Here is a 22,631-nt window from a genome sequence, read left to right as displayed (position 1 = left end):
TTGTCTCCCAAGCGCCACCCTGTGGGCAGAGCGCGGTACTGCGCGCCTGCCTCTCCCAAGATGGCGTCTCGGGTGTCGCTCCCCGACCTTCTAACTCTGGCTGCAAAAGGAGGGGGGCACAGCAAGGAGCCCGCTCGCTCTAGTGGGATGCCTGCGCACGACGCCGACACCGATGCCACGGGTGCGATTTTCGGCGGCGTTTCCAATCGTGCGGACATCTCCTTCAGCCCGCTTCGGCCCGGGGGAGAGGGGCGGGGCCGCCAGCGATGGTCCCGGCGCAGCCCGGGCAGGCTCGGGGCGGAGCCGGGGCTTGGCGAGGCGGGGCACGGAGGTCCCGGGGACGGGACCGGGCGGGGCCGGGGCGGTGCTTTAGGGGCGGTCCCCAGTGGTCCCGGGCGGCACCGGGGGCGGGGCCGGGTGATCCCGGAGCGGTACCGAGCTGTGCTGGGGACGGTGCTGCAGGGGCGGTGCCGGGCCCGCCTCAGGGTGATTGAATGCCCAGAAATCGCCTCCTCTGCCCCGTGCTCACACTGAGCTGCGGGCTGCAGCGTGCTGTCGGAGCTCCGCACACAGCACGGATTTGGGCTTCCCCTCCTCTCAAACCCTCTCCCCCTTCTTCCTCCTCCTCATCTTCCTCTTTGTCCTCTGTCACTGCTGAGGCTCTGGAAAGAACTGAAATTCTGCAGGGAGAGATGTCCTCTCGTGGCCCCAGGGACTGCCTCGGCACGGGCCACGAGCGCCTCCGGCCCCTGCCTTCTCCTGCTTGAAAAGATCACCTGGAGCCCGAGCTCGGGGGGGTGAAATCAGCTGAAATCCAGGTAACTCTGTCAAGTGCCCCCCAGGGACATCGGCGGGGCTGGGGGATGAGGGTTTGAAACAGCAAATTCTTTGGAATATACACCTGTCCCTGTGCCGATGCTGCTGAGCTTCCTGCCACAGTATATCCCCACTCCATGAGGCGCTGTGAGGTTATGGCAGTGGGAATTGAGCAGGGAATTCGGGGCTATGGGCATAATTCACGGGAGCTAGCAAAGCTGACAGCCAACCCCAAATCGGGGCACAGCACAGAGAACAATCTGTGTGCTGCCCTGTCAGCTCAAGCTCCTGGGCTGGGAAGTATTGGGAGTTAAATGTATGGAATTACACAAATCACAGCAACTGGCATCACCCAGAGGGACAATCCAAGGCCCAAACAATTCCTCCACAGTCCACTCTGGGAAAAACACCCTGTGCCTGCCAGGAGCTCTGACCCTGCTTTTCCTACCAGCTCCTGAGCAGTGTCAGGGCCACCACGACGCCTTTAAAATCCAGATAAACCCCAAATCCTACACAGTGAATAATCCAAAGAAAGTACTGAATTGTTGTCATTAAAAGCTCAAAACTCATTAAGAATTCTATGACAACAGTGTAATGGACTCCCAGGAACCTCATGAATGCTCTCAGTTTCATTTTTGTGTATTTTTACTCCCTCATTTGGCAGCTTGTAAAACTTATCCTGGAATTCAGAGGTCAAGCAGGATCGACTTTGGATTGACCTTCACCTCTGTTCCCACTTTGTGCAAACACAACTCGTGCCCAGGTGGGTGAACTCATCACCTCAGCTTTTCACTCCAGAGTATCCCCTCCTTATTTCCCTGTAGATGAACTCAGATCCACTCCTCACCTCCACTGGTCATCCAAGCGTCCATTCTGTTCCCCACAGGCCCTGGTGGCCCCGGGGAGCTCCCTTGGCCTTTCTCCTGCCCCTCTGCAGCCCGAGGTCGCTACACAAACAGTTCTTGTGTCCCCTCTAAATGACCCCGGGTTTTCTGCTCAATGAATGGCATGACCCGTGCCCACTGCTCATGATTCACCCAACCAAAATCAAGAGCAAATGTTGCTTGGGCTTTAAGAACTTGAAATAACTCTGAAGCAAAAGAAATCACCTTTTTCTTCTGGTTTTTATTTTTATTTTTTCATTTAAGATGCTGGACTTGCCTCTGTGGATGTGTGCTGAGCTCTCACTGCAGGGGACTGTCAGGCCTGAATGGCTGTGAGTTCGTGTTCTTCTCAGTAGGGAATCAGAAATTATTCTTAGACCATAGAATTGTTTTCTGAAACCTTTCCCCTTTCCTCTTTGTGCCTTTGAATTTTTCAGCTGTTCCCTGTTGTCACTTCCCCTGCCTGACTTCTGTGCAGCTCCTAGCTGGGAAAAACTGGGAAAACTTAGGGGGTACAGAGGTGGAATTTTTGGCTGGATTTTTCTAAAATTTCTAATTTTGCTGAACTTATTTCCCCAGTGAGAAGAGCACGAACTCACAGCCATGCAGGCCTGACAGTCACTGCGGGAAATCTGACACAGTATTAATAAGTAACCTTTCCTGAGAGCAGTCACCACCCCAGTCCTCCAGCCTTGTCAAATGTTTGCAATGAATGGACCCAAGTTCTAATCCTTAATCTAAATTTATGTCAGCTTTTGTTAGAAAGATACTGGACAGTAAATCATACAAGAGAATTTAAAAATTGCACAAAGAATAACCGGCCCAGACCAAACCCAACTGCCCCCATCACCGCTCCACCCCAATTTTGGGAGAAACAGTGATACAGTTTATAAATACTCTCCTTCCACACTATTCAGTCCTTCACCGCACATCCCCAGAGAGGAGTCCCTCAGACCTTGCTCCCCTGAACACCAGGAGAGCTGGAGTTTCACCCAGATCCCACATTCCCATGGCAGTTAATCCCAGCAGGGAGGCAAAGAGGAACCCTGCATCCTCTGACATAGCCCACAGCACGGGCAGCACCAGGAGCCCTCCAGGCTCAGACCTCTGGTGCTGAAGCCTCTGGGCTTTGGCTGATCAAACACCACAGCTCTTGGCAAAGATGCCAGGAGAGTCGTGATTCTTCCTGTCCTGAAAGAGAGGAGGAAAAGAAAATTAAGTCGACTGCAGAAGGATTCCAGCTCTCAACTTCTGCTCTGATTCCTCACTCTGGGGTTTTATCCATGACAAGTGACACCAATTCAGAGTGCCCTTTTCCAGCATTTTTATTCCTAACTATTAAAAGGATGCTCATTTCTCTTATTGTATTCTTTGCTTAATTTTATTAGCGGCATTTTCATCCCAGACCCCACTTGTCAGTTCTTCAATCCTTTAGCACTGGACTTGGCACAAAGGGATACCCGTGGTGCTGCATCACAAGAAATCCCAGAGAGAAACCCCTTCCAAACCTGACGGAGAAAGCTTTCAAGGCACTCCAGAACACAGACAGCTTTTCCTGCCTTGTCAGGCCACACCAATTCTGTCCCATCCACCTGAGCTGTGCAGGTGAGGAAAAGGCTTTCCTTGCTCCTCGGGAATCACTGTCTGAGACCACGGATGTCCATCCTGGGCAGCACCTGGAAACAACGTGGGAAAGGCAAAATGAGAGTGTTTTCTATCAGAAAATTACTACTACTAATAAAAATAACAATCAGAACTTCTGGACAAATTTAGTAACATCACTTTGATATGAGAAATACAGGCCATGCCCATCCTTGTAGCCCAGGTGAAAACAGGAAGGAGAACTAGAGGAAAAGCAGAGTCCCTTATTTGATCTCTGGACACAAACTGAGGCCTTTTCCCTGTGAAACCAAACTCACCCTTCCAGGGTTCCTGAGATCAGCTACGAGGAGGCTTTTGGCACTCCAAGAGCAGCTGGGTCACAGCTGGATGCGGCTTGGGTCTGGGAGACACCGTGCTCCTTCTGGAATTATAGCACGCAAATGCCTGCTCCTGGCCCCGGGCCCGGAGATAAAATCTGTGGGGTTTTTCCCTGTGCAACATTGTTCACCCCTCCCAGGTTCCTGAGATCTGCACAGAGGAGGCTTTGGGCACCCCAAAGGCAGCCAGGGTTACAGGTGGGGGCAGCTTGGGGCTGGGAGAAATCCTCATCCATTTGGAATTTTATCAGGCAGAAACCTGGCTGGGTGCACAGGTCTCTGGACACGACCAGTGGCCCTTTCCCCTGTGAAACAAAACTCACCCTGCCAGGCTCCTGAGACCACTTAGGAGGAGGGGTTTGACTCTCCAAGAGCAGTCGCAACGAGAGATGCTCACACAGAAGGCCATGCAGAAGAGGAAACGAGCGCACCCGCAGCCCCCCAAGGCGCGCCCCAACGCCCCAGACCCGGCACTGCCAGCTCGGGCAGTCCCATAAAGCATCCCCCGCCTCCGCAGCGGCGGGACAGGCGGGGCCCGGGGTCCCGAGGAAACCGAGCGTGCCCGGAGGCGCGGCAGGACGGCAGCGCAGCGCCGCCTGGCGGCGGAGCAGGAGAGCAGCGCCGGGCCCCATGGCAGTATCGGTACCCGTGCGCCCCCTGCTGTCCGCGGCGATGCAGCGCCCGATGCCGAGTTCCACGCCCGTGTCGCCGAGGGAGAGGGGCACCGCTGGCTGGGGCCTCCCCGCCGACACGGACAGAAGCCGAAGCAGAAGCCCCGGTGCCATTGGCGGCCCCTACCCAGCGGGCCGGGCTCCGCCGGGCCCGCGGCCCCGCGCGGTATCGGGTCGGCCCGCTCCCGTCTTCGTCGCACCCGGGCCCTGCTCCTGGCATGAAGCGCGTCACCGCCCCGCGCCGTCCCGCCCCCCGCGCGTCATCGCGTGCGTTCGGCGGCCCGCCCCGGGGGCGGTGCCGGGGGCGCTACCCGGGGCGGTGCCGGGGCAGTGCCGGGGGCGGCACCGGGGGCGGTGCCGGGGCGGTGCCGGGGGCGTTCCCGGTCGCCGTGCCGGGGTAGCCCGGGGAGCGGTTCCGGGAGCGGTTCGGGGGGCGGTGCCGATTGCAGTCCCGGTCACTGTCCCCAGTCCCCGTCCCCAGTCCTGGTCCCGGTCCCAGTCCCCGGTTCCGGTCCCCGATCCTGGTCCCAGTCCCAGTTCCCCGTCCCGGAACCCGATCACGGTCCTGGTCCCAGTCCCCAATCCCGGTCCCGGTCCCTGTCTCCAGTCCCCGTCCCCGATCCCGGTTCCGGTCCCTGTCCCAGGTCCCCGTCCGCGATCCCGGTCCCTGTCCCATTTCCCCGTCCCGGTCCCCGATCCCAGTCCCGGTCCACGTCCCCGATCCCGATTTTTCCCCGCCTTTCACACTGATTTTTCCCCCGATTTATCAATGATTTTTTTCCCCATTTTTTCCCATTTCTCACTGATATTTTCCCCCATTTTTCAGGGATTTTTTTCCCCATTTCTCACTGATTTTTTTCCCCATTCTTCATGGAGTTTTCCCCCCGTTTTTCACTGATTTTTCCCCATTTCTCACTGACTTTTTCCCCATTTTCCCCCATTTCTCACTGATATTTTCCCCCATTTTTCATGGATTTTTTCCAGATTTATCCCCATTTCCCACTGATTTTTCCCCATTTTTCATGGACTTTTCCCCCCCGTTTCTTACTTATGTTTTTCCCCGATTTCTCATTGATTTCCCCCCCCCCCCATTTCGCACTGATTTTTTACCCATTTTTCCCCATTTCTCACTGATTTCTTTCGCCATTTTTCATGGAATTTCCCCACCCATTTCTAACGGATTTTTTCCCCACTTTTCCCCATTTCTCACTGATTTTTCCCCCCATTCTTCAGGGATTTTTTTCCCCATTTCTCACTGATTTTTCCCCCCATTCTTCATGATTTACAGGATACTCTATCGTGAATGGAAAGCAATTAAAGGAAGGGGGGAGGTTACCAGCCACCTGGTCAGCTCAGACAGCAGAGCTGCACACGCTTTTGAGAGCCTGTGAATTATAGCAGGACAAGACATTACATATATTTACTGATTCTAAGTATGCATATGCGGTAATACATGCATTTGGAAAACTATGGGGAAAAAAAGAGGTTTATTAAGCTGCAGAAGAAAGAAGAAAAAAATTGGTTTACAAGGGATGGCAAGCAGTGGATACCAAAAGCTCTAGCCTTACAATTGTTAAAACAACTTCATTAAAGGAGTCGTTCTGTGCCTTCTTTGGGGTGAGGAAAAAAGGCTGAGGGGGGCTCCGACGTGGTTTGGGGCACCCCAAGGTCCCTGGGAGAGGGAGACGGGCTGCGCTGGAGGAGCAGGTGAGTCGGGCATGGGGGGGGGTCATGGTGGGTGCCAGAACATTGAGAGGGAGGGGTGGGTGTAGAATGCATGAAAAACAGAACCTTAAAAAATAGCTAAATATAGTCTAAAAGGAATGTTTTATTGGCTTGTGTTTGGATAGAGGTAGGGTTTTTTTATAGATACTGTAAATAGAAAAGATAAAGAATAAAAATATAGAAGCAAATATAAGAAACCAATATATAAATATATTACATTACATTATGTTATGAAAATAGAAATATATAAATATTCAGACTTTAAAAGGAATGTTTTATTGGTTTTTATTTGGTTAGAGGAGGGTTTTTTGAAAATAATATAGGCAAAAATATACAAATATGCAAAAATAGATACTGACATAAAATGATTATAACTATATATGCATATATATATGTAAGTATAAATATATAGAAATAAATATAAATATAAAATACATGTATGTAGTATGTAATATAAATAATTTATCGATTTTAATATGTTATATTAAATAGTATGTTATAATAGAATGTAAATAGCATCGAGTATATTAATATACTAGTAAAAACTACATTAAATAGTATATAAATATCGAATACACAATATAGACATATAAATCTACAGATATAAATATGAAAACTAAATAGAAAAATATATTCAAATATAATTTAAAATAATCGAGTTTTTTGTTTCTATTTGGTTAGAGGCAGAGCTTTTAAAGAAATAATATTAAAAACTATGAACCTCCAAATATAGATGGATATAGATAAAATAGAAATAACATTAGTAATATAAATCTATGTATATAATGAATAATAAAATAATATTGTATATATGATAAATAGAATAGCAATTAAATTGAATATATGAAATATGTCTAGATTATGACTAGAAATTAAATATTAAAAAATAGATGATTTATATATATAAAAGGTTTTTTTTTCATTTGGTCAGAGGCAGGGCATTTTTAGTTTGGGTCGGGGTTTTTTTGGGGCGTTCATTGAGAGGATTTTATGACGGGTGGGGACTCTGGTGCTTGGAACTCTCTCCCTTCTCTGTCTGTCCCTGACAGGGCGGCAGTGCCGGGCTGAGTTGGGCGGCAGTGCTGCCGCCGTGTGGACACAGGCGGGTACTGCACCGTGCCCCTCTCAGGATGGCGGAAGGGCCCGCGGGCCGGGACCCAGCCCTGCGGCAGCGCTCAAGATGGCGGCCTCTCTAGGACCCCGGCGGATAGGCGTTTACATAAAACGCCTGTCCGCGCTCGCCGGCGCCCTCACGCCCGCGGCACCGAGGACCGCGCGGCCGTTGTCGGCACGCTCTGACACGTCCGGGAAAATTGTCGGCGAGCGGATCGGCGTCGGCGATTTAATCAGGCATCTTATGCCTACACACCGGGGTCCTGATATTTTCCCGCCCTTTCTGCCGCCATTTTTGGCAGGTCAGCCGGGGTGCCGCCCGAGCCGCCATTTTGAGAGTGCGGACACACTCAAGATGGCGGCCTCTCTAGGACCCCGGCGGATAGGCGTTTACATAAAACGCCTGCCCGCGCCCGCCGGCGCCCTCACGCCCGCGGAACCGCGGACCGCGCGGCCGTTGTCGGCACGCTCTGAAACATCCGGGAAAATTGTCGGCGAGCGGATCGGCGTCGGCGATGTAATCAGGCATCTTATGCCTACACACCGGGGTCCTGATTTTTTCCCGCCCTTTCTGCCGCCATTTTTGGCAGGTCAGCCGGGGTGCCGCCCGAGGCGCCATTTTGAGAGTCCCGACACGCTCAAGATGGCGGCCTCTCTAGGACCCCGGCGGATAGGCGTTTACATAAAACGCCTGCCCGCGTTCGCCGGCATAAAAATAAATATGCATAAATATAAACATAGACATAAACATGCACAAACGTTAACCTGCATAGATATAAACATAAACATAAACATAAACATAAACATAAACATGCAAAACAATAATAATAAATAGAAATAGAAATAGAAATAGAAATACAAACATTAATAAAATCAGTGAGAAAGGGGGTAAAATCAGTGAGAAATGGGGGGGAAAAACCATGAAAAATGATGGAAAAATCAGAGAGAAATGGGGGAAAAATCGGTGAGGAATGGGGAAAAAGATCAACGAAAAATTGGGAAAAATCAGTCAGAAGTGGGGGATAAAAATCAGTGAGAAATGGGGGGAAAAGTCGGTGAGAAATGGGGAAAAAATCAGTGATTAATGGGCGGGAAAATGCATGAAAAATGGGGGGAATAATTCAGAGAGAAATGGGGGCAAATATCAGTGAGAAATGGGGGGGAAAATCAGGAAATATCCATGAAAATTGGGGGAAACATCCATGAAAAATGGCGGAAAAAATCAATGAAAAATGGCGGAAAAAATCAGTGAGAAATGGGGAAAAATGGGGAAAAAATCCACGAAAAATGGGTGGAAAAATCCATGAAAAATCAACGGAAAAATCAGTGAGAAATGGGGAAAACATCATGGTGAAATGGGGCAAAAATCAGAGAGAAATGGGGAAAAATCATTGAAAAATGGGGGATAAAAATCAGTGAGAAATGGGGGGAAAATGGGGAAAAACATCAGTGAGAAATGGGGAAAAAAAATCTTTGATAAATTGGGGCAAAAATCATTGAGAAATGGGGAAAATAATCAGTGAGAAATGGGGAAAATTTGGGAAAAATCCAGGAAAATTGCGGGAAAAAATGCTTGAAAAATTGGGGAAAAAATCCGAGAGAAAATCCCCGGGAATCCCCGGGAAAAACCCCCCGGAATCCCCGAGAAAATCCCCCGGAATTCCCCGGGAAAATCCCCCCGGAATCCCCTGGAAAATGCCCCTGAATTCCCCGAGAAACTCATCCCGGAATCCCCGTGATAATCCGTCCGCTATCCCCGAGAAAATCCCCCAGGAATCCCCCAGAAAATCTCCCCGAAATCCCCGGGATAATCTCCCCGGAATCCCCGAGAAAATCCGCCCCGAATCCCCTGGAAGATTCCCCCGGAATCCCCGAGAAAATCCCTCGGAATTCCCCGGGAAAATCAACCCGGAATCCCCGAGAAAATCCCCCGGAATCCCCGGGAAAATCCCCCAGGAAAATCCCCGGGATAATCACCCCGGAATCCCCTGGAAAATCCCCTAGGAATCCCCGAGAAAATCCCCCCGGAATTCGCCGGGAAAATCCCCCCGGAATCCCCCAGAAAATCCCCCCGGAATACTCTGCAATATCCCCCCGGAATCCCCTGGATAATCCCCCCGGAATCCCCGATAAAATCCCCCTGGAATCTCCAGGAAAATGCCCCGGGAATACGTGAGAAAATCTCCCCGGAATCCCCGAGAAAATCCCCCCGGAATCCCGTGGAAAATCCCCCCTGAATCCCCGAGAAAATCCCCCCGGAATCCCCGAGAAAATCCCCCCGGATTCCCCTGAAAATCCCTCGGAATTCCCCGGGAAAATCCTCCCGGAATCCAAGAGAAAATCCTCCCGGAATCCACGAGAAAATCCGCCCGGAATCCCCGGGAAAATCCTCCAGAAATCCCCGAGAAAATCCCCCGGAGTCCCCGGGAAAATCAACCCGGAGTCCGATGGAAAATCCCCCCAGAATCCCCTAGAAAATCCCCCCGGACTCCCCGAGAAATTTCCCCCGGAATCCCCGGGAAAATAGCCCCCGGAATCCGCGAGAAAATCCCCCCGGAATCCACGCGAAAATCCCCCAGAAATCCCTGTGAAAGCCCCCCCGGAATCCCCAAGAAAATCTCCCCGGAATCCCCGAGAAAATTCGCCCGTAATACTCGGGAAAATATGCCCGGAATCCCCTGGAAAAACCCCCCGGAATCCCCTGGATAATCCCCCCGGAATCCCCGATAAAATCCCCCTGGAATCTCCAGGAAAATGCCCCGGGAATACGCGAGAAAATCCCCCCGGAATCCCCTGGAAAATCCCCCCTGAATCCCCGAGAAAAACCCCCCTGAATCCCCGAGAAAATCCCCCCGGATTCCCCTGAAAATCCCTCGGAATCCCCGGGCAAATCTCCCCGGACTCCCCGAGAAAATCCCCCCGGAATTCCCCGGGAAAATCCCCCCGGAATCCCCGAGAAAATCCCCTAGAATTCCCCGGGATAATCCCCCCGGAATCCCCGAGAAAATCCCCCCGCAATCGCCGAGAAAATCCCCCCGGAATCGCCGGAATAATCCCCTGGAATTCTCCGGGAAAATCATCCCGGAATCCCCGAGAATATCCCCCCGGTATCGCCGAGAAAACCCCCCCGGAATTCCTCGTAAAATCCCCCCGGAATCCCCGGGAAAATCCCTCCGGAATTTCCCGGGAAAATCACCCCGGAATCCCCGAGAAAATTCTCCCGAAATACTCGGCAAAATCCCCCAGGAATCCACGGAAAATTCCCCGGAATCCAGGAGAAAATACCCCGGAATCCCCATGAAAATCCCCCCGGAATCTCCGAGAAAATCCCCCGGAATCCCCGCGAAAATCCCCATGAATTCCCCGGGAAAATAATCTCGGAATCCCCGAGAAAATCTCCCCGGAATCACCGAGATAATGGCCCCGGAATACCCGAGAACATCCCCCGGAATTGCCCGAGAAAATCATCCCGTAATCCCCGAGGAAATCCCCCCGGAACACTCGGGAAAATCCCCCCGGAATTCCTCGTCAAATCACCCCGGATACCCCGGGAAAATCCCTCCGGACTCCCCGAAAAATTCCCCCCGGAATACTCGGGAAAATCCCCCCGGAATCCCCGAGAAAATCCACCCGGAATCCCCTGGAAAATCCACCGGGAATTCCCCGGGAAATTCCTCGCTGAAACCCCTGGAAAATCCCCCCGGAATCCCGGAGAAAATCCCCCCGGAATTCCCCGGGAATATCCCCTCGGAATCCCCGGGAAAATCCCCCCGGACTCCCCGAAAAAATCCCCCCGGAATACTCGGGAAAATCCCCCCGGAATACTCGGGAAAATCCTCCCGGAATTCCCGAGAAAATCCCCCGGAATTCCCTGAGAAAATCGCCCCGGAATCCCAGTGAAAATCCCCCCGGAATCCCCGTGAAAATCCCCCCGGAATCCCCGGGAAAATCCCCCAGGAATCCCCTGGAAAATCCCCCAGGTATCCCCGATAAAATCCCCCTGGAATCCCCTGGAAAATCCCCCTGGAATCGCGGGGAAAAAGCCCCCCGCATTTCCCGGGAAAAATCCCCCCGGAATCCCCGATAAAATCTCCCCGGAATCCGCGAGAAAATATGCCCAGAATCCCCGATAAAATCCCCCCGGAATCCCCGGGAATATCCCCCAGGAATCCCCGATAAAATCCCCCCGGAATCCCCCAGAAATTCCCCCCGGAATCCCCGACAAAATCCCCCCGGAATTCCCGACAAAATCCTCCCGGAATCCCCGGAAAATCCCCCCGGAATCCCCGGAAAATCCCCGCGGAATTCCGGTCCATTTCTGTAGGAGAATAGTTTGTAAGGATAGTGCAGAAGGCACTAGTTGCCAACGAGTTACAGCTGTAGTGATTAGCAAGGAGTGGAAACAGCCTTGCCTGCCCAGTGAGGCTGGTTGTTATAAAAGCGTGGGTCAGCTGGCTGCCAGTTTCACTAAGCACAGCTCCAGCTGGAGGTGCAGAGCCTGCTGCAGTGTGGGCTGGAGCCTGCTGGCTGTGCTGCGAGGAGGAAGGGACACGTGGCCGTGCAAGGGATGGACAAGGTGAGAGGATGCTGTGTGTGGGACAGACAGGCTCAGGTGGCTGGGGAAGGGACAGGCTGGGGTTTAGCCAGTCGTACAGAGGAGAGGAGGAGTCGGTGCTGTGTGGAGCTGCCTGTGAGAAAAGGAGTCAGAGTTGCCTCAAAGAAATCTGTGGAGAGAAGGCATGAAAAGTGTGTAATGAAAGACTAATGTTGGTGCCTGTCATGTCTGTCTTGATATAATTGCTACACGTTTTCTCGGAATGCTTGAATTTAGACATAAAATGAAAACTTTATTGTAAGAAAGGAATGCATTTCTCACCAAAGTGGTGTAGGGTGGGGGATCACAACTCACAGATGGCCTGGAAGCGGAACGGCCACAGGGGTTACTGTAACTGGGCCTCCAGTACCAAAGCCCCAGTGGGTTTAAAGGCTAGAGCTGGGCTGGGATTAGCACGGGCTATGCAGCTGGGCTCATGCACAGGTCTGTCAGCACTCCTGCCCGAGGACAGTCCCTCACCTAGGGAGAGGTTCTAGGCCTGGAGATGAGGCTGAGTTTGGGAAGGGTGATGAGGACATGGTTAGGGAGGGATGTAAATGCATATCAAAAGACTTAATTTTGAGGGGTGGCAAGCATTAGCTATAAACCAGTAAGTATTTACAGCTAAAGGCTGGAGGTGGGGGCTGTCTGAGGAGGACAGGACTGTTTAAGGCTGAAGTTGGAAGAGAAACCTTGGTGAAGCTTTTGCGTTAGAAACGGCCTCACCTGCCAAATCAGATTTTTGTCTTCAGGATTGCATGAGTGAGGATGCCACAGCCAAGGAAAAGGTTCAGGTTTGGGAGGCAAAGGCGAGTTAGGCAGGGCTGCAGGGCTGGGGCTTGGCTGTTTCCATACTGCTCAGGGCAGCAAAGGGTAGCTGGCTCACTGGGCATTGGATCTAGAACTCTTTCTGGAACAAGGTGGAGAGCTGAGGTTCATGCAAGGAAGGGGCCAGGAATTCTTTGTCTGACTGGAAAATGCCAGAGGGGCAGTGTGTGACTCGGATAGGATGATATGTTCGTCTGGCGAGAGTCACAAAAGAATATTTTGGTTTACTGATAACTGGGCAGCTCAGAAGTTACTACTTGACTTAGTTGCTGCTCCCATCTGTTGCACACATAAACAGAGCAAAGCAGACGAATTCTCTCGGAGCCTGAGGTCTTTGACTGGCCCTCCAAAAATGCTGCCCGCTAAAAAACAGACGTGGGGGAGGAAAGTTGTCAGATACAATAGAGCAAGAAAAGGCCACGGGCTTCAAAGTGCCCTCCAGCAGACCATGGAAGTGACCTGTCTGGAAGTGAAACCAGCAGTCTGCTTCCCCAGCCTCCTGGAAGCCTCTAACAGCTACACAGGCAGTGAGGGGAGAGAACAATTCAACCTAAAAATAATTTTCAGTAGCGTTCTGCACTGCTGTTAAAAATACTGCAACCAGGGAATGTGGTGTGGTGATAACTATTAGGCCTGTAAGTCTGGTAACTGGGGCTTTTAGCTCAAACATCTCGGTATGGCTACTTTGAGCCTTGTAAAAGCTGCGTTAAGTCCAATTTCTTGGGTAGTTCTACTAGCTCTAGCCTTGCTTTTCATCCCCTCAGTAACAAAGCAACTCCCTCTCGAGAATGTTATTTACTTTCCATATGATGTGCCTACCAATTTCTGGAATTGCAAATGTCTTTGGATACATGCGTAAATTGAAGTTTCAAGAAAGCTGTCAAGCTAAAACAAAGGCTTGCCATAATGCAGAAGAAAATGTTTTATGGAAGAACTGAGAGGTCCCTACCTGGGCATAGAATTTGCTATACGAAGGTGTGTTCCAAACGGATCTGCCATCTAAACAAGCAGAAAAATAGTTGGAATGTAGTGAGTTCAATTTAACTATTGCTAGAAATAGGAATTATTAGCAGAGCTTGGAGCATGATATCACTAGCAGCAGTAAGACGCTTTTAGCTTGCTTCTCATAAATTACTTGTAAAAAGCATTTGTACCTAGTGTGTAGCAATTAATATTTCCCCATTTTCTTCCCCCCCGCCCCCCAGTCTCAGGTACTCCTTTTATTTTACCCTTTTCTGTCTTGTAACATCACCTTCCTTTATTTTATTCTATCTTCTGTTCTCAGAACATCGCAGCATCCTCTGTCAATGTGAAAGCATTTGTTCATCCTGTCTTGGAATGGCTGTCAATGTTGCCCTCTTCTGGATCACTTTTTTTTTTTTTTTTTTTTAACAATATGTTGCTAAATGTCAGGAAAATTAATCCACAAACACCAGCGGTTTATGTCCAAAAAGGAAACAGAGGAGTCCTTTTTGCTTTATTCGAATAAAGGGAGAGGCCATGGGACATTCCCCTGGGATCTCTCAAATTTTTGGAGGACGCAGCCTCCTTTTTATCCTATTTTCCCGGCCGCATTTCCCTCTCTCTTTTCCCATTGGCTGAGGTACTTGAGAGGCACAGACTTCCCGGAACGCCTGATACCTGAAATTCCCCTCTAATGTATAACCCTCCCTTTTAATTTTTAATTCTTATAGAATTCATAGCTTCCCCCCGTTGCTTCTTTCATCTTTCGATATCCAATTTCATTTATCAGCAGCCCTGCAGTTTGTTTGTAAAGGCAACTATCTCTTTCCATTCATCAATCAGTGGAATCCATCCCATTGTTTCTTTTATCTCTCAGTGCTAGCCTTATCTACAGGCTGATCCACAGCTCATTTGTAAAGACAAATTCAACATTCCTCTCAGCTAATAAATGAGAAGTTAGCTGAAAAAAGTAAAAACTGGATTTTTTTTCCGGTGTGTGTCGGACAATACAGTGGAGAGAATTTGCGGGAGGATGATCGAGGATATCCTATTATAATATCGTTCTCGGACATTTTACTATTTTAGATCATCAGTTGTATTCTGAAAGAAATCTATTTTAATGATATGTGTACGTTTGCACGAAGTTATAGTTAAATATAGCTTGCGGCTGGGCTCTTTAATGAATAGGGGTATTTTTGGTTTTAATTCAATATTTTATGCTTGTGGTGTGTAGTGTGCTGATTTATTTTTTAATGTTATTTACTACGTGCGCTTTTGTTTTTGAGTGAAGGTAACTTTCTGGATGGCTTTGTATTTGAGGCAGAATGAATTGAAGTAGGTTTTTAAAACTGATTTTTCATATGTACGATGGGGAGTTTAGTAGGGGCAGCTCTGATGGTGGGGGCTTGGTTGTTAATTTTATCAGACGGCTTTTGTTAGATACAGCTTTTAATTCTGGAAAGTTTTTTTTTCTAATGTCGTGCTTTGAAGGTGGTTTTCGAGGATGTATGGTATAGCTTTATTTTGTTTGTAGATGGTGTATGATAAGGGCTATGGTCTATTTATCTAATGCCATGTTTTTTCATTCAGGTGTTGATAAGGGAGTTCTTGAATGGCGTTTTGTGTTGTTTTTGTTTTTGGTGGGGCGTTGTTTTTAAAGGATACCTTGATAAGGTTTGCCGATGGCGTTCTAGCCCGTAGCATAAGGCATAGGGTAGTTTTTGAATTATTTTGTGGTGGCTTTGATTCTTGCCAGTATGTAGTGTTTGTTTGAGGTAATGCTGTGTAGCTAATTTCTGTTTTCTTATTAATATTAGAATTGGAGTGTTGTAGTATATGGGCTGTTATTATATCATAGGGGTTCTATTTATTTGGTTTGATTGTTTTCTAGTTATGGATAATTTTTCTCAAAAAACCATTTTCAGGATTTCAGGCGTGACACAAAAGAACGCTCAGATTGCTGGAAGGGAAACGTGTGCCCAGATTGTCTCGAAGCAGTGCTGCTGTCGGTTCTCGTTCAGTTGTGTCTTCTGAAAATGAGACTGTTGTATTCATTGCGCTGTGCTAAACACTTGTCATTCTCCCAATGCCAGGAAACAGATGAAGCTTGAAGAAAGAGGAAGGAATTTGGAAGCGTACAAACAAGCTGAGAAGAGGTTCAGAGATCAGGGTGCTCGCTGGCAGCAGGGGCTGGGGTTAGGGCTGAGCAGGAGCAAAGCCGGAGCACATCAACCTCACCTCGTGTTTTCTCGGGGGCTTTATGGCCCTGGCAAGAGAGAGATGTTCACTGACGAGTCCCAGGCCGAGCCGTGAGCACAGCATGTTGTGTTGGAGCTGGGGTTTTTTTTTGAGACGTTCAGCAGCCACACTCTCTAGTCAAGAGTCCTGAGGTTTGTTGCTGCTCCACTTTCATCCTCATATCCAGCTTCCAGCCCTTTTCTTCTCTCTGTCCAGTGTGTCTTTTGTGTTCCTTTCTTGTCCTGTGTGCTCCCCATCCCATTCCCGTTCCCTACGGAGGGGGAGGGTGTGGAGACTGGGGGCTCCGACGTGGTTTGGGGCACCCCAAGGTCCCTGGGAAAGGGAGCCGGGCTGCGCTGGAGGAGCAGGTGAGTCGGGCATGGGGGGGGGGGGGGGGGGGGGTCATGCTGGGTGCCAGAACATTGAGAGGGAGGGGTGGGTGTAGAATGCATGAAAAACAGAACCATAAAAAATACCTAAATATAGTCTAAAAGGAATGTTTAAATGCTTTTTATTTGGGTAGAGGCACGGTTTTTATAGCTAATATAAAAATAAAATATAAAGAATAGAAATAGATTGGTATACATGTAAAATATAATGAAATATAAGTAGCAAATATCTATGAAAAATCTAGTGTATAATAGAAATAATGCAAATATAAGAATATGTATAAATATAAAATAGAGCTATGAGAATGGGAATAAGAATGGGGTAAAACATCAGTGAGAAATGGAAAAAAACCACATGAAAAATGGTGGGAAAATCAGTGAGAAATGGAGAAAAATCAGTGAAAAACGGGGGGGGAATCTTTGAAAAATGGGGAAAAAAATCAGTGAGAAATGGGGGAAAAAAAATCCATGAAAAATGGGGGAATAAATCAGTGAGAAACGGGGAAAAGTGGGGGAAAAAATAATTGAGAAATGGGGGAAAAAATCCGTGACGAATGGCGGGAAAAGTCATTAAGAAATGGGGGAAAAATCAGTGAGAAACAGGGAAAAAAATCAATGAGAAATGGGGGAAAATTTGGGACAAAATCAGCGAGAAATGGGGGAAAAAGCAGTGGTAAATGGGGGAAAAGTCGATGAAAAATGGGGGAATATTCAGTGAGAAATGGGGGGGGGGGGGGGGGAAATCAGTGAGAAATGGGGAAAAAATCCGTGGAAAACAGGCAAACAATCCATGGGCAATGGCGGGAACAGAGCGAGCTGTTGTTGCTCGTGCTGTGGTGGCCGATGCTGTGGGGAAAAAATAAGTGAAAAATGGGGGCAATAATCAGTGATAAATGGGGAGAAAATCAGTGATTAATGGGCGGAAAAATGCATGAAAAATGGAAGGAAAAATTCAGAGAGAAATGGGGGCAAATATCAGTGATAAATGGGGAAAAAAAAATCAGTGATTAATGGGGGGAAAAATGCATGGAAAATGGGGGGAAAATTCAGAGAGAAATGGGGGCAAAAATCAGTGAGCAATGGGGGGGAAAATCGGGAAATATCCATGGAAAAATGGGGGGAAAAAATCAGTGAGAAATGGGGGAAAAAATCAGTGAGAAATGGGGGAAACATCATGGTGAAATGGGGAAAAAAAATCTTTGATAAATTGGGGAAACAAATCATTGAGAAATGGGGGGAAAAAATCAGTGAGAAATGGGGAAAATATGGGAAAAAATCCACGAAAATTGCGGGGAAAAATGCATGAAAAATTGGGGAAAAATCAGTAAGAAATGGGGGAAAAAATCCATGAAAAATGGCGGGAAAAATCAGATCGGCGATCGATAGCTAATGCGTGCCGATCGATTAGATCGGCGATCGATTGATCACGACTACCGATCGATTATATCGGCGATCGATTGCTAATGCCTGCAGATCGATTCGATCGGCGATCGATTGATCGCGCCTGCCGATCGATTAGATCGGCGTTCGATTGCTAATGCCTGCCGATCGATTAGATCGGCGATCGATTGCTAATGCCTGCCGATCGATTAGATCGGCGATCGATTGATCGCGCCTGCCGATCGATTAGATCGGCGATCGATTGGTAATGCCTGCCGATCGATTAGATCGGCGATCGATTGATCGCGCCTGCCGATCGATTAGATCGGCGATCGATTGCTAATGCCTGCCGATCGATTAGATCGGCGATCGATTGCTAATGCCTGCCGATCGATTAGATCGGCGATCGATTGATCGCGCCTGCCGATCGATTAGATCGGCGATCGATTGCTAATGCCTGCCGATCGATTAGATCGGCTATCGATTGATCGCGCCTTCCGATCGATTAGATCGGCGATCGATTGCTAATGCCTGCCGATCGATTAGATCGGCGATCGATTGATCGCGCCTGCCGATCGATTAGATCGGCGTTCGATTGCTAATGCCTGCCGATCGATTAGATCGGCGATCGATTGGTAATGCCTGCCGATCGATTAGATCGGCGATCGATTGATCGCGCCTGCCGATCGATTAGATCGGCGATCGATTGATCGCGCCTGCCGATCGATTAGATCGGCGTTCGATTGCTAATGCCTGCCGATCGATTAGATTGGCGATCGATTGATCGCGCCTGCCGATCGATTAGATCGGCGATCGATTGGTAATGCCTGCCGATCGATTAGATCGGCGATCGATTGATCGCGCCTGCCGATCGATTCGATCGGCGATCGATTGCTAATGCCTGCCGATCGATTAGATCGGCGATCGATTGCTAATGCCTGCCGATCGATTAGATCGGCGATCGATTGATCGCGCCTGCCGATCGATTAGATCGGCGATCGATTGCTAATGCCTGCCGATCGATTAGATCGGCGATCGATTGATCGCGCCTGCCGATCGATTAGATCGGCGATCGATTGCTAATGCCTGCCGATCGATTAGATCGGCGATCGATTGCCAATGCCTGCCGATCGATTAGCTCGGCGATCGATTGATCGCGCCTGCCGATCGATTAGATCGGCGATCGCTTTCCAATGCCTGCCGATCGATTGCTAATGCACACTATTTGCACACTCCTTGCACACGCTTTGCAGTCATACAGAGGCAGGAGGTTTCTCAGTTCTGGTCGCGGTTTTTTGGGGCGTTCATTCAGGGGGATTTCCTCAAGGATTGGGACACTCCTTGATTCCATCCCTTGCCTGTCTCCCAAGCGCCACCCTGTGGGCAGAGCGCGGTACTGCGCGCCTGCCTCTCCCAAGATGGCGTCTCGGGTGTCGCTCCCCGACCTTCTAACTCTGGCTGCAAAAGGAGGGGGGCACAGCAAGGAGCCCGCTCGCTCTAGTGGGATGCCTGCGCACGACGCCGACACCGATGCCACGGGTGCGATTTTCGGCGGCGTTTCCAATCGTGCGGACATCTCCTTCAGCCCGCTTCGGCCCGGGGGAGAGGGGCGGGGCCGCCAGCGATGGTCCCGGCGCAGCCCGGGCAGGCTCGGGGCGGAGCCGGGGCTTGGCGAGGCGGGGCACGGAGGTCCCGGGGACGGGACCGGGCGGGGCCGGGGCGGTGCTTTAGGGGCGGTCCCCAGTGGTCCCGGGCGGCACCGGGGGCGGGGCCGGGTGATCCCGGAGCGGTACCGAGCTGTGCTGGGGACGGTGCTGCAGGGGCGGTGCCGGGCCCGCCTCAGGGTGATTGAATGCCCAGAAATCGCCTCCTCTGCCCCGTGCTCACACTGAGCTGCGGGCTGCAGCGTGCTGTCGGAGCTCCGCACACAGCACGGATTTGGGCTTCCCCTCCTCTCAAACCCTCTCCCCCTTCTTCCTCCTCCTCATCTTCCTCTTTGTCCTCTGTCACTGCTGAGGCTCTGGAAAGAACTGAAATTCTGCAGGGAGAGATGTCCTCTCGTGGCCCCAGGGACTGCCTCGGCACGGGCCACGAGCGCCTCCGGCCCCTGCCTTCTCCTGCTTGAAAAGATCACCTGGAGCCCGAGCTCGGGGGGGTGAAATCAGCTGAAATCCAGGTAACTCTGTCAAGTGCCCCCCAGGGACATCGGCGGGGCTGGGGGATGAGGGTTTGAAACAGCAAATTCTTTGGAATATACACCTGTCCCTGTGCCGATGCTGCTGAGCTTCCTGCCACAGTATATCCCCACTCCATGAGGCGCTGTGAGGTTATGGCAGTGGGAATTGAGCAGGGAATTCGGGGCTATGGGCATAATTCACGGGAGCTAGCAAAGCTGACAGCCAACCCCAAATCGGGGCACAGCACAGAGAACAATCTGTGTGCTGCCCTGTCAGCTCAAGCTCCTGGGCTGGGAAGTATTGGGAGTTAAATGTATGGAATTACACAAATCACAGCAACTGGCATCACCCAGAGGGACAATCCAAGGCCCAAACAATTCCTCCACAGTCCACTCTGGGAAAAACACCCTGTGCCTGCCAGGAGCTCTGACCCTGCTTTTCCTACCAGCTCCTGAGCAGTGTCAGGGCCACCACGACGCCTTTAAAATCCAGATAAACCCCAAATCCTACACAGTGAATAATCCAAAGAAAGTACTGAATTGTTGTCATTAAAAGCTCAAAACTCATTAAGAATTCTATGACAACAGTGTAATGGACTCCCAGGAACCTCATGAATGCTCTCAGTTTCATTTTTGTGTATTTTTACTCCCTCATTTGGCAGCTTGTAAAACTTATCCTGGAATTCAGAGGTCAAGCAGGATCGACTTTGGATTGACCTTCACCTCTGTTCCCACTTTGTGCAAACACAACTCGTGCCCAGGTGGGTGAACTCATCACCTCAGCTTTTCACTCCAGAGTATCCCCTCCTTATTTCCCTGTAGATGAACTCAGATCCACTCCTCACCTCCACTGGTCATCCAAGCGTCCATTCTGTTCCCCACAGGCCCTGGTGGCCCCGGGGAGCTCCCTTGGCCTTTCTCCTGCCCCTCTGCAGCCCGAGGTCGCTACACAAACAGTTCTTGTGTCCCCTCTAAATGACCCCGGGTTTTCTGCTCAATGAATGGCATGACCCGTGCCCACTGCTCATGATTCACCCAACCAAAATCAAGAGCAAATGTTGCTTGGGCTTTAAGAACTTGAAATAACTCTGAAGCAAAAGAAATCACCTTTTTCTTCTGGTTTTTATTTTTATTTTTTCATTTAAGATGCTGGACTTGCCTCTGTGGATGTGTGCTGAGCTCTCACTGCAGGGGACTGTCAGGCCTGAATGGCTGTGAGTTCGTGTTCTTCTCAGTAGGGAATCAGAAATTATTCTTAGACCATAGAATTGTTTTCTGAAACCTTTCCCTTTCCTCTTTGTGCCTTTGAATTTTTCAGCTGTTCCCTGTTGTCACTTCCCCTGCCTGACTTCTGTGCAGCTCCTAGCTGGGAAAAACTGGGAAAACTTAGGGGGTACAGAGGTGGAATTTTTGGCTGGATTTTTCTAAAATTTCTAATTTTGCTGAACTTATTTCCCAGTGAGAAGAGCACGAACTCACAGCCATGCAGGCCTGACAGTCACTGCGGGAAATCTGACACAGTATTAATAAGTAACCTTTCCTGAGAGCAGTCACCACCCCAGTCCTCCAGCCTTGTCAAATGTTTGCAATGAATGGACCCAAGTTCTAATCCTTAATCTAAATTTATGTCAGCTTTTGTTAGAAAGATACTGGACAGTAAATCATACAAGAGAATTTAAAAATTGCACAAAGAATAACCGGCCCAGACCAAACCCAACTGCCCCCATCACCGCTCCACCCCAATTTTGGGAGAAACAGTGATACAGTTTATAAATACTCTCCTTCCACACTATTCAGTCCTTCACCGCACATCCCCAGAGAGGAGTCCCTCAGACCTTGCTCCCCTGAACACCAGGAGAGCTGGAGTTTCACCCAGATCCCACATTCCCATGGCAGTTAATCCCAGCAGGGAGGCAAAGAGGAACCCTGCATCCTCTGACATAGCCCACAGCACGGGCAGCACCAGGAGCCCTCCAGGCTCAGACCTCTGGTGCTGAAGCCTCTGGGCTTTGGCTGATCAAACACCACAGCTCTTGGCAAAGATGCCAGGAGAGTCGTGATTCTTCCTGTCCTGAAAGAGAGGAGGAAAAGAAAATTAAGTCGACTGCAGAAGGATTCCAGCTCTCAACTTCTGCTCTGATTCCTCACTCTGGGGTTTTATCCATGACAAGTGACACCAATTCAGAGTGCCCTTTTCCAGCATTTTTATTCCTAACTATTAAAAGGATGCTCATTTCTCTTATTGTATTCTTTGCTTAATTTTATTAGCGGCATTTTCATCCCAGACCCCACTTGTCAGTTCTTCAATCCTTTAGCACTGGACTTGGCACAAAGGGATACCCGTGGTGCTGCATCACAAGAAATCCCAGAGAGAAACCCCTTCCAAACCTGACGGAGAAAGCTTTCAAGGCACTCCAGAACACAGACAGCTTTTCCTGCCTTGTCAGGCCACACCAATTCTGTCCCATCCACCTGAACTGTGCAGGTGAGGAAAAGGCTTTCCTTGCTCCTCGGGAATCACTGTCTGAGACCACGGATGTCCATCCTGGGCAGCACCTGGAAACAACGTGGGAAAGGCAAAATGAGAGTGTTTTCTATCAGAAAATTACTACTACTAATAAAAATAACAATCAGAACTTCTGGACAAATTTAGTAACATCACTTTGATATGAGAAATACAGGCCATGCCCATCCTTGTAGCCCAGGTGAAAACAGGAAGGAGAACTAGAGGAAAAGCAGAGTCCCTTATTTGATCTCTGGACACAAACTGAGGCCTTTTCCCTGTGAAACCAAACTCACCCTTCCAGGGTTCCTGAGATCAGCTACGAGGAGGCTTTTGGCACTCCAAGAGCAGCTGGGTCACAGCTGGATGCGG

The 22,631-nt window shown here is 49.7% G+C and overlaps 4 long non-coding RNA genes across 5 annotated transcripts; 2 read left to right on the top strand and 2 right to left on the bottom strand.

The window, feature by feature from the left end:
* Nucleotides 1–411: 411 nt before the first annotated feature.
* LOC148217749 (uncharacterized) lies at nucleotides 412–5,775 on the top strand. Of its 2 annotated transcripts, XR_015800788.1 has the most exons (4): nucleotides 418–818; nucleotides 1,481–1,579; nucleotides 3,089–3,305; nucleotides 5,639–5,775. It is a non-coding gene; the product is annotated as an uncharacterized LOC148217749 (long non-coding RNA). The 2 variants fall into 2 exon arrangements; XR_015800787.1 differs by lacking the exon at nucleotides 5,639–5,775 and having other exon boundaries at nucleotides 412–818; nucleotides 3,089–3,228.
* LOC148217750 (uncharacterized) lies at nucleotides 1,922–3,347 on the bottom strand. Its single transcript, XR_015800786.1, has 2 exons — nucleotides 3,209–3,347; nucleotides 1,922–2,891 (listed from the first exon to the last, which is right to left on the bottom strand). It is a non-coding gene; the product is annotated as an uncharacterized LOC148217750 (long non-coding RNA).
* Nucleotides 5,776–19,349: 13,574 nt separating the features above from the next.
* On the top strand, nucleotides 19,350–22,163 carry LOC148217748 (uncharacterized). The gene is made up of 3 exons (XR_015800789.1): nucleotides 19,350–19,756; nucleotides 20,419–20,517; nucleotides 22,025–22,163. It is a non-coding gene; the product is annotated as an uncharacterized LOC148217748 (long non-coding RNA).
* Nucleotides 20,860–22,312, bottom strand: LOC148217747 (uncharacterized). Its single transcript, XR_015800790.1, has 2 exons — nucleotides 22,145–22,312; nucleotides 20,860–21,827 (listed from the first exon to the last, which is right to left on the bottom strand). It is a non-coding gene; the product is annotated as an uncharacterized LOC148217747 (long non-coding RNA).
* Nucleotides 22,313–22,631: the final 319 nt, after the last annotated feature.

This window comes from Sturnus vulgaris, unplaced genomic scaffold (assembly GCF_052056855.1).
Source record: "Sturnus vulgaris isolate bStuVul1 unplaced genomic scaffold, bStuVul1.hap1 Scaffold_308, whole genome shotgun sequence".
NCBI lineage: Eukaryota > Metazoa > Chordata > Aves > Passeriformes > Sturnidae > Sturnus > Sturnus vulgaris.
This window is presented reverse-complemented; position numbering and strand designations above follow the sequence as displayed.